Source organism: Ambystoma mexicanum, unplaced genomic scaffold, assembly GCF_040938575.1.
Source record: "Ambystoma mexicanum isolate Mex_15411 unplaced genomic scaffold, UKY_AmexF1_1 Mex_scaf89, whole genome shotgun sequence".
Lineage (NCBI taxonomy): Eukaryota > Metazoa > Chordata > Amphibia > Caudata > Ambystomatidae > Ambystoma > Ambystoma mexicanum.
The window spans coordinates 665,321-679,268 of NW_027182509.1; the positions used below are offsets into that span (position 1 = coordinate 665,321).

At 51.0% G+C, this 13,948-nt stretch overlaps 6 non-coding genes across 6 annotated transcripts; all 6 read left to right on the top strand.

The window, feature by feature from the left end:
• The first annotated feature begins 4,086 nt into the window (after positions 1-4,086).
• On the top strand, positions 4,087-4,168 carry TRNAL-AAG (transfer RNA leucine (anticodon AAG)). Its single transcript has one exon. It is a non-coding gene; the product is annotated as a tRNA-Leu (tRNA).
• A 1,366-nt stretch (positions 4,169-5,534) lies between these two features.
• On the top strand, positions 5,535-5,616 carry TRNAL-AAG (transfer RNA leucine (anticodon AAG)). Its single transcript has one exon. It is a non-coding gene; the product is annotated as a tRNA-Leu (tRNA).
• A 1,379-nt stretch (positions 5,617-6,995) lies between these two features.
• On the top strand, positions 6,996-7,077 carry TRNAL-AAG (transfer RNA leucine (anticodon AAG)). Its single transcript has one exon. It is a non-coding gene; the product is annotated as a tRNA-Leu (tRNA).
• A 1,366-nt stretch (positions 7,078-8,443) lies between these two features.
• Positions 8,444-8,525, top strand: TRNAL-AAG (transfer RNA leucine (anticodon AAG)). The gene has a single exon. It is a non-coding gene; the product is annotated as a tRNA-Leu (tRNA).
• Positions 8,526-9,893: 1,368 nt separating this feature from the next.
• Positions 9,894-9,975, top strand: TRNAL-AAG (transfer RNA leucine (anticodon AAG)). Its single transcript has one exon. It is a non-coding gene; the product is annotated as a tRNA-Leu (tRNA).
• A 1,371-nt stretch (positions 9,976-11,346) lies between these two features.
• Positions 11,347-11,428, top strand: TRNAL-AAG (transfer RNA leucine (anticodon AAG)). Its single transcript has one exon. It is a non-coding gene; the product is annotated as a tRNA-Leu (tRNA).
• Positions 11,429-13,948: the final 2,520 nt, after the last annotated feature.

Below are 13,948 nucleotides of genomic sequence, written 5' to 3' on the forward strand. Positions count from 1 at the left end.
GCTTGCTGCAAGAGCCTTCGAAACCCAGGAGCTCTTGCGTTGAGCTGTGACGCGTCCTGGGAAGACCTCCCGTTGCAGCGGAATGAGCCCCACTTCCAGGGCGTGCTGGTAGCAAATTTCCCACAGCCCACAGGGAGCAAACGATCCCAGGTGTGATGTATCACCAGGAGAGGCTGAGATGAGAGTAAGGGTTCACGCGTGTGCCTGGACCAAGGTTAATGATGGGATTAGAGCTAGGGTTAGATGCAGGGAAAGAGTGAGAGTTATAATTAGGGATAAAGCTAACAGGTGATCATTACTTGTCATGTAACATGATACAAAGGGTCAGAAGAGGAACTGATTCAGGGTTACAATTTGGACTTCGCAGACAACAGGAGCACTAAATGGTGCTGAGGGGGACTCAATAAAGCGGACCGGCCGCCTAATGTAAGCAATTGTGCACAAATATTGTACGATGACTAGCGTTGCCGGTGCTTTTTTCTTAAAGAGTCAGTTCCTGGCACCCATTCCCTACTTGACTCAACCTAATCTTCAAGAATATTTGTCAAGAACTAAAAAAAATCCAGAAAAGGTTTAACCTCCCCGTCGGGGAATTCCGTGACAGGCGGGGATACTGACCACTATACTAACGAGGAGACGTGAGGGCATGAAATGAACAGCTGCTGATGTCTGCACAGCATCCAGCGACCACCTAGATGGCCTAGGGGGTCTAATTTTCCCCCGTCAAACGGCTTGCCCGATCTAAGGCTAATTTCTTTCTTTTTATCGGCACCAGGCTTAAAACTCAGTTTAAGGTGATAGTTCCGGGCTATGTTTGACTCGAGAGTTGAATCTGTCATCCCGCCTTTCCTCAGCAAATCAAGCTACCCATCTCAAGTCTCATGAGCTGAGGACGGCAAAGTCCCTGTGGGCTTAGGACAGTCAAAGAAACCCCTGGGCTGCATGCTAAGCCCCTTTTCGGCTTCACTTTCCGAAACCTGCCCTAGCTTGCGATTCGTTTTTTTCTCACTTCTTGCCCCCATCTCCCACCTTGCCTCATGGTCTCCCCTCCTCTGCGCACCTGACAGTTTGCCTGCCCTTCCACTGCCTGTCTCCAGACTTTTCAAGGAGAAAAGGCAAAGCACTAAAGCGCGCCGGGCAACGGGTCAAGTTCCGCTTTCGGCGGCTAGCAGGAAGGTAGCGTGGCCGAGCGGTCTAAGGCGCTGGATTAAGGCTCCAGTCTCTTCGGAGGCGTAGGTTCAAATCCCACCGCTGCCACTTTTCCTGGCCTTGCATTTTAAAGAAGAACGTAACGTTGACCTCTTCCTTCATTAGTGCCACCTCTGTCGCAAAGAGCAAGCGGATGGTATGCCACACCCTGCAGGAAAAAGGTTTCGCTTCTGACGTCTTGCTTTTCTGGACATCCAGTCTCAAGTTTCCCATCTGGAACGGCGCTCCCTGCTGCTTTGTGAAGGCTTGCTGCAAGAGCCTTCGAAACCCAGGAGCTCTTGCGTTGAGCTGTGACGCGTCCTGGGAAGACCTCCCGTTGCAGCGGAATGAGCCCCACTTCCAGGGCGTGCTGGTAGCAAATTTCCCACAGCCCACAGGGAGCAAACGATCCCAGGTGTGATGTATCACCAGAAGAGGCTGAGATGAGAGTAAGGGTTCACGCGTGTGCCCGGACCAAGGTTAATGATGGGATTAGAGCTAGGGTTAGATGCAGGGAAAGAGTGAGAGTTATAATTAGGGATAAAGCTAACAGGTGATCATTACTCGTCATGTAACATGATACAAAGGGTCAGAAGAGGAACTGATTCAGGGTTACAATTTGGACTTCGCAGACAACAGGAGCACTAAATGGTGCTGAGGGGGACTCAATAAAGCGGACCGGCCGCCTAATGTAAGCAATTGTGCACAAATATTGTACGATGACTAGCGTTGCCGGTGCTTTTTTCTTAAAGAGTCAGTTCCTGGCACCCATTCCCTACTTGACTCAACCTAATCTTCAAGAATATTTGTCAAGAACTAAAAAAAATCCAGAAAAGGTTTAACCTCCCCGTCGGTCTCCCGCGTGACAGGCGGGGATACTGACCACTATACTAACGAGGAGACGTGAGGGCATGAAATGAACAGCTGCTGATGTCTACACAGCATCCAGCGACCACCTAGATGGCCTAGGGGGTCTCATTTTCCCCCGTCAAACGGCTTGCCCGATCTAAGGCTAATTTCTTTCTTTTTATCGGCACCAGGCTTAAAACTCAGTTTAAGGTGATAGTTCCGGGCTATGTTTGACTCCAGAGTTGAATCTGTCATCCCGCATTTCCTCAGCAAATCAAGCTACCCATCTCAAGTCTCATGAGCTGAGGACGGCAAAGTCCCTGTGGGCTTAGGACAGTCAAAGAAACCCCTGGGCTGCATGCTAAGCCCCTTTTTCGGCTTCACTTTCCGAAACCTGCCCCAGCTTGCGATTCGTTTTTTTCTCACTTCTTGCCCCCATCTCCCACCTTGCCTCATGGTCTCCCCTCCTCTGCGCACCTGACAGTTTGCCTGCCCTTCCACTGCCTGTCTCCAGACTTTCCAAGGAGAAAAGGCAAAGCACTAAAGCGGGCCGGGCAACGGGTCAAGTTCCGCTTTCGGCAGCTAGCAGGAAGGTAGCGTGGCCGAGCGGTCTAAGGCGCTGGATTAAGGCTCCAGTCTCTTCGGAGGCCTGGGTTCAAATCCCACCGCTGCCACTTTTCCTGGCCTTGCATTTTAAAGAAGAACGTAACGTTGACCTCTTCCTTCATTAGTGCCACCTCTGTCGCAATGAGCAAGCGGATGGTATGCCACACCCTGCAGGAAAAAGGTTTCGCTTCTGACGTCTTGCTTTTTTGGACATCCAGTCTCAAGTTTCCCATCTGGAACGGCGCTCCCTGCTGCTTTGTGAAGGCTTGCTGCAAGAGCCTTCGAAACCCAGGAGCTCTTGCGTTGAGCTGTGACGCGTCCTGGGAAGACCTCCTGTTGCAGCGGAATGAGCCCCACTTCCAGGGCGTGCTGGTAGCAAATTTCCCACAGCCCACAGGGAGCAAACGATCCCAGGTGTGATGTATCACCAGGAGAGGCTGAGATGAGAGTAAGGGTTCACGCGTGTGCCCGGACCAAGGTTAATGATGGGATTAGAGCTAGGGTTAGATGCACGGAAAGAGTGAGAGTTATAATTAGGGATAAAGCTAACAGGTGATCATTACTCGTCATGTAACATGATACAAAGGGTCAGAAGAGGAACTGATTCAGGGTTACAATTTGGACTTCGCAGACAACAGGAGCACTAAATGGTGCTGAGGGGGACTCAATAAAGCGGACCGGCCGCCTAATGTAAGCAATTGTGCACAAATATTGTACGATGACTAGCGTTGCCGGTGCTTTTTTCTTAAAGAGTCAGTTCCTGGCACCCATTCCCTACTTGACTCAACCTAATCTTCAAGAATATTTGTCAAGAACTAAAAAAAATCCAGAAAAGGTTTAACCTCCCCGTCGGCCCGGTCTCCCGCGTGACAGGCGGGTTACTGACCACTATACTAACGAGGAGACGTGAGGGCATGAAATGAACAGCTGCTGATGTCTGCACAGCATCCAGCGACCACCTAGATGGCCTAGGGGGTCTCATTTTCCCCCGTCAAACGGCTTGCCCGATCTAAGGCTAATTTCTTTCTTTTTATCGGCACCAGGCTTAAAACTCAGTTTAAGGTGATAGTTCCGGGCTATGTTTGACTCCAGAGTTGAATCTGTCATCCCGCATTTCCTCAGCAAATCAAGCTACCCATCTCAAGTCTCATGAGCTGAGGACGGCAAAGTCCCTGTGGGCTTAGGACAGTCAAAGAAACCCCTGGGCTGCATGCTAAGCCCCTTTTCGGCTTCACTTTCCGAAACCTGCCCCAGCTTGCGATTCGTTTTTTTCTCACTTCTTGCCCCCATCTCCCACCTTGCCTCATGGTCTCCCCTCCTCTGCGCACCTGACAGTTTGCCCGCCCTTCCACTGCCTGTCTCCAGACTTTCCAAGGAGAAAAGGCAAAGCACTAAAGCGGGCCGGGCAACGGGTCAAGTTCCGCTTTCGGCGGCTAGCAGGAAGGTAGCGTGGCCGAGCGGTCTAAGGCGCTGGATTAAGGCTCCAGTCTCTTCGGAGGCGTGGGTTCAAATCCCACCGCTGCCACTTTTCCTGGCCTTGCATTTTAAAGAAGAACGTACCGTTGACCTCTTCCTTCATTAGTGCCACCTCTGTCGCAATGAGCAAGCGGATGGTATGCCACACCCTGCAGGAAAAAGGTTTCGCTTCTGACGTCTTGCTTTTCTGGACATCCAGTCTCAAGTTTCCCATCTGGAACGGCGCTCCCTGCTGCTTTGTGAAGGCTTGCTGCAAGAGCCTTCGAAACCCAGGAGCTCTTGCGTTGAGCTGTGACGCGTCCTGGGAAGACCTCCCGTTGCAGCGGAATGAGCCCCACTTCCAGGGCGTGCTGGTAGCAAATTTCCCACAGCCCACAGGGAGCAAACGATCCCAGGTGTGATGTATCACCAGGAGAGGCTGAGATGAGAGTAAGGGTTCACGCGTGTGCCCGGACCAAGGTTAATGATGGGATTAGAGCTAGGGTTAGATGCAGGGAAAGAGTGAGAGTTATAATTAGGGATAAAGCTAACAGGTGATCATTACTCGTCATGTAACATGATACAAAGGGTCAGAAGAGGAACTGATTCAGGGTTACAATTTGGACTTCGCAGACAACAGGAGCACTAAATGGTGCTGAGGGGGACTCAATAAAGCGGACCGGCCGCCTAATGTAAGCAATTGTGCACAAATATTGTACGATGACTAGCGTTGCCGGTGCTTTTTTCTTAAAGAGTCAGTTCCTGGCACCCATTCCCTACTTGACTCAACCTAATCTTCAAGAATATTTGTCAAGAACTAAAAAAAATCCAGAAAAGGTTTAACCTGCCCGTCGGGGAATTGAACCCGGGGAGACTGACCACTATACTAACGAGGAGACGTGAGGGCATGAAATGAACAGCTGCTGATGTCTGCACAGCATCCAGCGACCACCTAGATGGCCTAGGGGGTCTCATTTTCCCCCGTCAAACGGCTTGCCCGATCTAAGGCTAATTTCTTTCTTTTTATCGGCACCAGGCTTAAAACTCAGTTTAAGGTGATCGTTCCGGGCTATGTTTGACTCCAGAGTTGAACCTGTCATCCCGCCTTTCCTCAGCAAATCAAGCTACCCATCTCAAGTCTCATGAGCTGAGGACGGCAAAGTCCCTGTGGGCTTAGGACAGTCAAAGAAACCCCTGGGTTGCATGCTAAGCCCCTTTTCGGCTTCACTTTCCGAAACCTGCCCCAGCTTGCGATTCGTTTTTTTCTCACTTCTTGCCCCCATCTCCCACCTTGCCTCATGGTCTCCCCTCCTCTGCGCACCTGACAGTTTGCCTGCCCTTCCACTGCCTGTCTCCAGACTTTCCAAGGAGAAAAGGCAAAGCACTAAAGCGGGCCGGGCAATGGGTCAAGTTCCGCTTTCGGCGGCTAGCAGGAAGGTAGCGTGGCCGAGCGGTCTAAGGCGCTGGATTAAGGCTCCAGTCTCTTCGGAGGCGTGGGTTCAAATCCCACCGCTGCCACTTTTCCTGGCCTTGCATTTTAAAGAAGAACGTAACGTTGACCTCTTCCTTCATTAGTGCCACCTCTGTCGCAATGAGCAAGCGGATGGTATGCCACACCCTGCAGGAAAAAGGTTTCGCTTCTGACGTCTTGCTTTTCTGGACATCCAGTCTCAAGTTTCCCATCTGGAACGGCGCTCCCTGCTGCTTTGTGAAGGCTTGCTGCAAGAGCCTTCGAAACCCAGGAGCTCTTGCGTTGAGCTGTGACGCGTCCTGGGAAGACCTCCCGTTGCAGCGGAATGAGCCCCACTTCCAGGGCGTGCTGGTAGCAAATTTCCCACAGCCCACAGGGAGCAAACGATCCTAGGTGTGATGTATCACCAGGAGAGGCTGAGATGAGAGTAAGGGTTCACGCGTGTGCCCGGACCAAGGTTAATGATGGGATTAGAGCTAGGGTTAGATGCAGGGAAAGAGTGAGAGTTATAATTAGGGATAAAGCTAACAGGTGATCATTACTCGTCATGTAACATGATACAAAGGGTCAGAAGAGGAACTGATTCAGGGTTACAATTTGGACTTCGCAGACAACAGGAGCACTAAATGGTGCTGAGGGGGACTCAATAAAGCGGACCGGCCGCCTAATGTAAGCAATTGTGCACAAATATTGTACGATGACTAGCGTTGCCGGTGCTTTTTTCTGAAAGAGTCAGTTCCTGGCACCCATTCCCTACTTGACTCAACCTAATCTTCAAGAATATTTGTCAAGAACTAAAAAAAATCCAGAAAAGGTTTAACCTCCCCGTCGGAACCCCGGTCTCCCGCGTGACAGGCGGGGATACTGACCACTATACTAACGAGGAGACGTGAGGGTACGAAATGAACAGCTGCTGATGTCTGCACAGCATCCAGCGACCACCTAGATGGCCTAGGGGGTCTCATTTTCCCCCGTCAAACGGCTTGCCCGATCTAAGGCTAATTTCTTTCTTTTTATCGGCACCAGGATTAAAACTCAGTTTAAGGTGATCGTTCCGGGCTATGTTTGACTCCAGAGTTGAACCTGTCATCCCGCCTTTCCTCAGCAAATCAAGCTACCCATCTCAAGTCTCATGAGCTGAGGACGGCAAAGTCCCTGTGGGCTTAGGACAGTCAAAGAAACCCCTGGGCTGCATGCTAAGCCCCTTTTCGGCTTCACTTTCCGAAACCTGCCCCAGCTTGCGATTCGTTTTTTTCTCACTTCTTGCCCCCATCTCCCACCTTGCCTCATGGTCTCCCCTCCTCTGCGCACCTGACAGTTTGCCTGCCCTTCCACTGCCTGTCTCCAGACTTTCCAAGGAGAAAAGGCAAAGCACTAAAACGGGCCGGGCAACGGGTCAAGTTCCGCTTTCGGCGGCTAGCAGGAAGGTAGCGTGGCCGAGCGGTCTAAGGCGCTGGATTAAGGCTCCAGTCTCTTCGGAGGCGTGGGTTCAAATCCCACCGCTGCCACTTTTCCTGGCCTTGCATTTTAAAGAAGAACGTACCGTTGACCTCTTCCTTCATTAGTGCCACCTCTGTCGCAATGAGCAAGCGGATGGTATGCCACACCCTGCAGGAAAAAGGTTTCGCTTCTGACGTCTTGCTTTTCTGGACATCCAGTCTCAAGTTTCCCATCTGGAACGGCGCTCCCTGCTGCTTTGTGAAGGCTTGCTGCAAGAGCCTTCGAAACCCAGGAGCTCTTGCGTTGAGCTGTGACGCGTCCTGGGAAGACCTCCCGTTGCAGCGGAATGAGCCCCACTTCCAGGGCGTGCTGGTAGCAAATTTCCCACAGCCCACAGGGAGCAAACGATCCCAGGTGTGATGTATCACCAGGAGAGGCTGAGATGAGAGTAAGGGTTCACGCGTGTGCCCGGACCAAGGTTAATGATGGGATTAGAGCTAGGGTTAGATGCAGGGAAAGAGTGAGAGTTATAATTAGGGATAAAGCTAACAGGTGATCATTACTCGTCATGTAACATGATACAAAGGGTCAGAAGAGGAACTGATTCAGGGTTACAATTTGGACTTCGCAGACAACAGGAGCGCTAAATGGTGCTGAGGGGGACTCAATAAAGCGGACCGGCCGCCTAATGTAAGCAATTGTGCACAAATATTGTACGATGACTAGCGTTGCCGGTGCTTTTTTCTTAAAGAGTCAGTTCCTGGCACCCATTCCCTACTTGACTCAACCTAATCTTCAAGAATATTTGTAAAGAACTAAAAAAAATCCAGAAAAGGTTTAACCTGCCCGTCGGGGAATTGAACCCGGGGATACTGACCACTATACTAACGAGGAGACGTGAGGGTATGAAATGAACAGCTGCTGATGTCTGCACAGCATCCAGCGACCACCTAGATGGCCTAGGGGGTCTCATTTTCCCCCGTCAAACGGCTTGCCCGATCTAAGGCTAATTTCTTTCTTTTTATCGGCACCAGGCTTAAAACTCAGTTTAAGGTGATAGTTCCGGGCTATGTTTGACTCCAGAGTTGAATCTGTCATCCCGCATTTCCTCAGCAAATCAAGCTACCCATCTCAAGTCTCATGAGCTGAGGACGGCAAAGTCCCTGTGGGCTTAGGACAGTCAAAGAAACCCCTGGGCTGCATGCTAAGCCCCTTTTCGGCTTCACTTTCCGAAACCTGCCCTAGCTTGCGATTCGTTTTTTTCTCACTTCTTGCCCCCATCTCCCACCTTGCCTCATGGTCTCCCCTCCTCTGCGCACCTGACAGTTTGCCTGCCCTTCCACTGCCTGTCTCCAGACTTTCCAAGGAGAAAAGGCAAAGCACTAAAGCGGGCCGGGCAACGGGTCAAGTTCCGCTTTCGGAGGCTAGCAGGAAGGTAGCGTGGCCGAGCGGTCTAAGGCGCTGGATTAAGGCTCCAGTCTCTTCGGAGGCGTGGGTTCAAATCCCACCGCTGCCACTTTTCCTGGCCTTGCATTTTAAAGAAGAACGTACCGTTGACCTCTTCCTTCATTAGTGCCACCTCTGTCGCAATGAGCAAGCGGATGGTATGCCACACCCTGCAGGAAAAAGGTTTCGCTTCTGACGTCTTGCTTTTCTGGACATCCAGTCTCAAGTTTCCCATCTGGAACGGCGCTCCCTGCTGCTTTGTGAAGGCTTGCTGCAAGAGCCTTCGAAACCCAGGAGCTCTTGCGTTGAGCTGTGACGCGTCCTGGGAAGACCTCCCGTTGCAGCGGAATGAGCCCCACTTCCAGGGCATGCTGGTAGCAAATTTCCCACAGCCCACAGGGAGCAAACGATCCCAGGTGTGATGTATCACCAGGAGAGGCTGAGATGAGAGTAAGGGTTCACGCGTGTGCCCGGACCAAGGTTAATGATGGGATTAGAGCTAGGGTTAGATGCAGGGAAAGAGTGAGAGTTATAATTAGGGATAAAGCTAACAGGTGATCATTACTCGTCATGTAACATGATACAAAGGGTCAGAAGAGGAACTGATTCAGGGTTACAATTTGGACTTCGCAGACAACAGGAGCACTAAATGGTGCTGAGGGGGACTCAATAAAGCGGACCGGCCGCCTAATGTAAGCAATTGTGCACAAATATTGTACGATGACTAGCGTTGCCGGTGCTTTTTTCTTAAAGAGTCAGTTCCTGGCACCCATTCCCTACTTGACTCAACCTAATCTTCAAGAATATTTGTCAAGAACTAAAAAAAATCCAGAAAAGGTTTAACCTCCCCGGTCTCCCGCGTGACAGGCAGGGATACTGACCACTATACTAACGAGGAGACGTGAGGGCATGAAATGAACAGCTGCTGATGTCTGCACAGCATCCAGCGACCACCTAGATGGCCTAGGGGGTCTCATTTTCCCCCGTCAAACGGCTTACCCGATCTAAGGCTAATTTCTTTCTTTTTATCGGCACCAGGCTTAAAACTCAGTTTAAGGTGATAGTTCCGGGCTATGTTTGACTCCAGAGTTGAATCTGTCATCCCGCCTTTCCTCAGCAAATCAAGCTACCCATCTCAAGTCTCATGAGCTGAGGACGGCAAAGTCCCTGTGGGCTTAGGACAGTCAAAGAAACCCCTGGGCTGCATGCTAAGCCCCTTTTCGGCTTCACTTTCCGAAACCTGCCCCAGCTTGCGATTCGTTTTTTTCTCACTTCTTGCCCCCATCTCCCACCTTGCCTCATGGTCTCCCCTCCTCTGCGCACCTGACAGTTTGCCTGCCCTTCCACTGCCTGTCTCCAGACTTTCCAAGGAGAAAAGGCAAAGCACTAAAGCGGGCCGGGCAACGGGTCAAGTTCCGCTTTCGGCGGCTAGCAGGAAGGTAGCGTGGCCGAGCGGTCTAAGGCGCTGGATTAAGGCTCCAGTCTCTTCGGAGGCGTGGGTTCAAATCCCACCGCTGCCACTTTTCCTGGCCTTGCATTTTAAAGAAGAACGTAACGTTGACCTCTTCCTTCATTAGTGCCACCTCTGTCGCAATGAGCAAGCGGATGGTATGCCACACCCTGCAGGAAAAAGGTTTCGCTTCTGACGTCTTGCTTTTCTGGACATCCAGTCTCAAGTTTCCCATCTGGAACGGCGCTCCCTGCTGCTTTGTGAAGGCTTGCTGCAAGAGCCTTCGAAACCGAGGAGCTCTTGCGTTGAGCTGTGACGCGTCCTGGGAAGACCTCCCGTTGCAGCGGAATGAGCCCCACTTCCAGGGCGTGCTGGTAGCAAATTTCCCACAGCCCACAGGGAGCAAACGATCCCAGGTGTGATGTATCACCAGGAGAGGCTGAGATGAGAGTAAGGGTTCACGCGTGTGCCCGGACCAAGGTTAATGATGGGATTAGAGCTAGGGTTAGATGCAGGGAAAGAGTGAGAGTTATAATTAGGGATAAAGCTAACAGGTGATCATTACTCGTCATGTAACATGATACAAAGGGTCAGAAGAGGAACTGATTCAGGGTTACAATTTGGACTTCGCAGACAACAGGAGCACTAAATGGTGCTGAGGGGGACTCAATAAAGCGGACCGGCCGCCTAATGTAAGCAATTGTGCACAAATATTGTACGATGACTAGCGTTGCCGGTGCTTTTTTCTTAAAGAGTCAGTTCCTGGCACACATTCCCTACTTGACTCAACCTAATCTTCAAGAATATTTGTCAAGAACTAAAAAAAATCCAGAAAAGGTTTAACCTCCCCGTCGGGGAATTCCGTGACAGGCGGGGATACTGACCACTATACTAACGAGGAGACGTGAGGGCATGAAATGAACAGCTGCTGATGTCTGCACAGCATCCAGCGACCACCTAGATGGCCTAGGGGGTCTCATTTTCCCCCGTCAAACGGCTTGCCCGATCTAAGGCTAATTTCTTTCTTTTTATCGGCACCAGGCTTAAAACTCAGTTTAAGGTGATAGTTCCGGGCTATGTTTGACTCCAGAGTTGAATCTGTCATCCCGCCTTTCCTCAGCAAATCAAGCTACCCATCTCAAGTCTCATGAGCTGAGGACGGCAAAGTCCCTGTGGGCTTAGGACAGTCAAAGAAACCCCTGGGCTGCATGCTAAGCCCCTTTTCGGCTTCACTTTCCGAAACCTGCCCTAGCTTGCGATTCGTTTTTTTCTCACTTCTTGCCCCCATCTCCCACCTTGCCTCATGGTCTCCCCTCCTCTGCGCACCTGACAGTTTGCCTGCCCTTCCACTGCCTGTCTCCAGACTTTCCAAGGAGAAAAGGCAAAGCACTAAAGCGGGCTGGGAAACGGGTCAAGTTCCGCTTTCGGCGGCTAGCAGGAAGGTAGCGTGGCCGAGCGGTCTAAGGCGCTGGATTAAGGCTCCAGTCTCTTCGGAGGCGTGGGTTCAAATCCCACCGCTGCCACTTTTCCTGGCCTTGCATTTTAAAGAAGAACGTAACGTTGACCTCTTCCTTCATTAGTGCCACCTCTGTCGCAAAGAGCAAGCGGATGGTATGCCACACCCTGCAGGAAAAAGGTTTCGCTTCTGACGTCTTGCTTTTCTGGACATCCAGTCTCAAGTTTCCCATCTGGAACGGCGCTCCCTGCTGCTTTGTGAAGGCTTGCTGCAAGAGCCTTCGAAACCCAGGAGCTCTTGCGTTGAGCTGTGACGCGTCCTGGGAAGACCTCCCGTTGCAGCGGAATGAGCCCCACTTCCAGGGCGTGCTGGTAGCAAATTTCCCACAGCCCACAGGGAGCAAACGATCCCAGGTGTGATGTATCACCAGAAGAGGCTGAGATGAGAGTAAGGGTTCACGCGTGTGCCCGGACCAAGGTTAATGATGGGATTAGAGCTAGGGTTAGATGCAGGGAAAGAGTGAGAGTTATAATTAGGGATAAAGCTAACAGGTGATCATTACTCGTCATGTAACATGATACAAAGGGTCAGAAGAGGAACTGATTCAGGGTTACAATTTGGACTTCGCAGACAACAGGAGCACTAAATGGTGCTGAGGGGGACTCAATAAAGCGGACCGGCCGCCTAATGTAAGCAATTGTGCACAAATATTGTACGATGACTAGCGTTGCCGGTGCTTTTTTCTTAAAGAGTCAGTTCCTGGCACCCATTCCCTACTTGACTCAACCTAATCTTCAAGAATATTTGTCAAGAACTAAAAAAAATCCAGAAAAGGTTTAACCTCCCCGTCGGTCTCCCGCGTGACAGGCGGGGATACTGACCACTATACTAACGAGGAGACGTGAGGGCATGAAATGAACAGCTGCTGATGTCTACACAGCATCCAGCGACCACCTAGATGGCCTAGGGGGTCTCATTTTCCCCCGTCAAACGGCTTGCCCGATCTAAGGCTAATTTCTTTCTTTTTATCGGCACCAGGCTTAAAACTCAGTTTAAGGTGATAGTTCCGGGCTATGTTTGACTCCAGAGTTGAATCTGTCATCCCGCATTTCCTCAGCAAATCAAGCTACCCATCTCAAGTCTCATGAGCTGAGGACGGCAAAGTCCCTGTGGGCTTAGGACAGTCAAAGAAACCCCTGGGCTGCATGCTAAGCCCCTTTTTCGGCTTCACTTTCCGAAACCTGCCCCAGCTTGCGATTCGTTTTTTTCTCACTTCTTGCCCCCATCTCCCACCTTGCCTCATGGTCTCCCCTCCTCTGCGCACCTGACAGTTTGCCTGCCCTTCCACTGCCTGTCTCCAGACTTTCCAAGGAGAAAAGGCAAAGCACTAAAGCGGGCCGGGCAACGGGTCAAGTTCCGCTTTCGGCAGCTAGCAGGAAGGTAGCGTGGCCGAGCGGTCTAAGGCGCTGGATTAAGGCTCCAGTCTCTTCGGAGGCCTGGGTTCAAATCCCACCGCTGCCACTTTTCCTGGCCTTGCATTTTAAAGAAGAACGTAACGTTGACCTCTTCCTTCATTAGTGCCACCTCTGTCGCAATGAGCAAGCGGATGGTATGCCACACCCTGCAGGAAAAAGGTTTCGCTTCTGACGTCTTGCTTTTTTGGACATCCAGTCTCAAGTTTCCCATCTGGAACGGCGCTCCCTGCTGCTTTGTGAAGGCTTGCTGCAAGAGCCTTCGAAACCCAGGAGCTCTTGCGTTGAGCTGTGACGCGTCCTGGGAAGACCTCCTGTTGCAGCGGAATGAGCCCCACTTCCAGGGCGTGCTGGTAGCAAATTTCCCACAGCCCACAGGGAGCAAACGATCCCAGGTGTGATGTATCACCAGGAGAGGCTGAGATGAGAGTAAGGGTTCACGCGTGTGCCCGGACCAAGGTTAATGATGGGATTAGAGCTAGGGTTAGATGCACGGAAAGAGTGAGAGTTATAATTAGGGATAAAGCTAACAGGTGATCATTACTCGTCATGTAACATGATACAAAGGGTCAGAAGAGGAACTGATTCAGGGTTACAATTTGGACTTCGCAGACAACAGGAGCACTAAATGGTGCTGAGGGGGACTCAATAAAGCGGACCGGCCGCCTAATGTAAGCAATTGTGCACAAATATTGTACGATGACTAGCGTTGCCGGTGCTTTTTTCTTAAAGAGTCAGTTCCTGGCACCCATTCCCTACTTGACTCAACCTAATCTTCAAGAATATTTGTCAAGAACTAAAAAAAATCCAGAAAAGGTTTAACCTCCCCGTCGGCCCGGTCTCCCGCGTGACAGGCGGGTTACTGACCACTATACTAACGAGGAGACGTGAGGGCATGAAATGAACAGCTGCTGATGTCTGCACAGCATCCAGCGACCACCTAGATGGCCTAGGGGGTCTCATTTTCCCCCGTCAAACGGCTTGCCCGATCTAAGGCTAATTTCTTTCTTTTTATCGGCACCAGGCTTAAAACTCAGTTTAAGGTGATAGTTCCGGGCTATGTTTGACTCCAGAGTTGAATCTGTCATCCCGCATTTCCTCAGCAAATCAAGCTA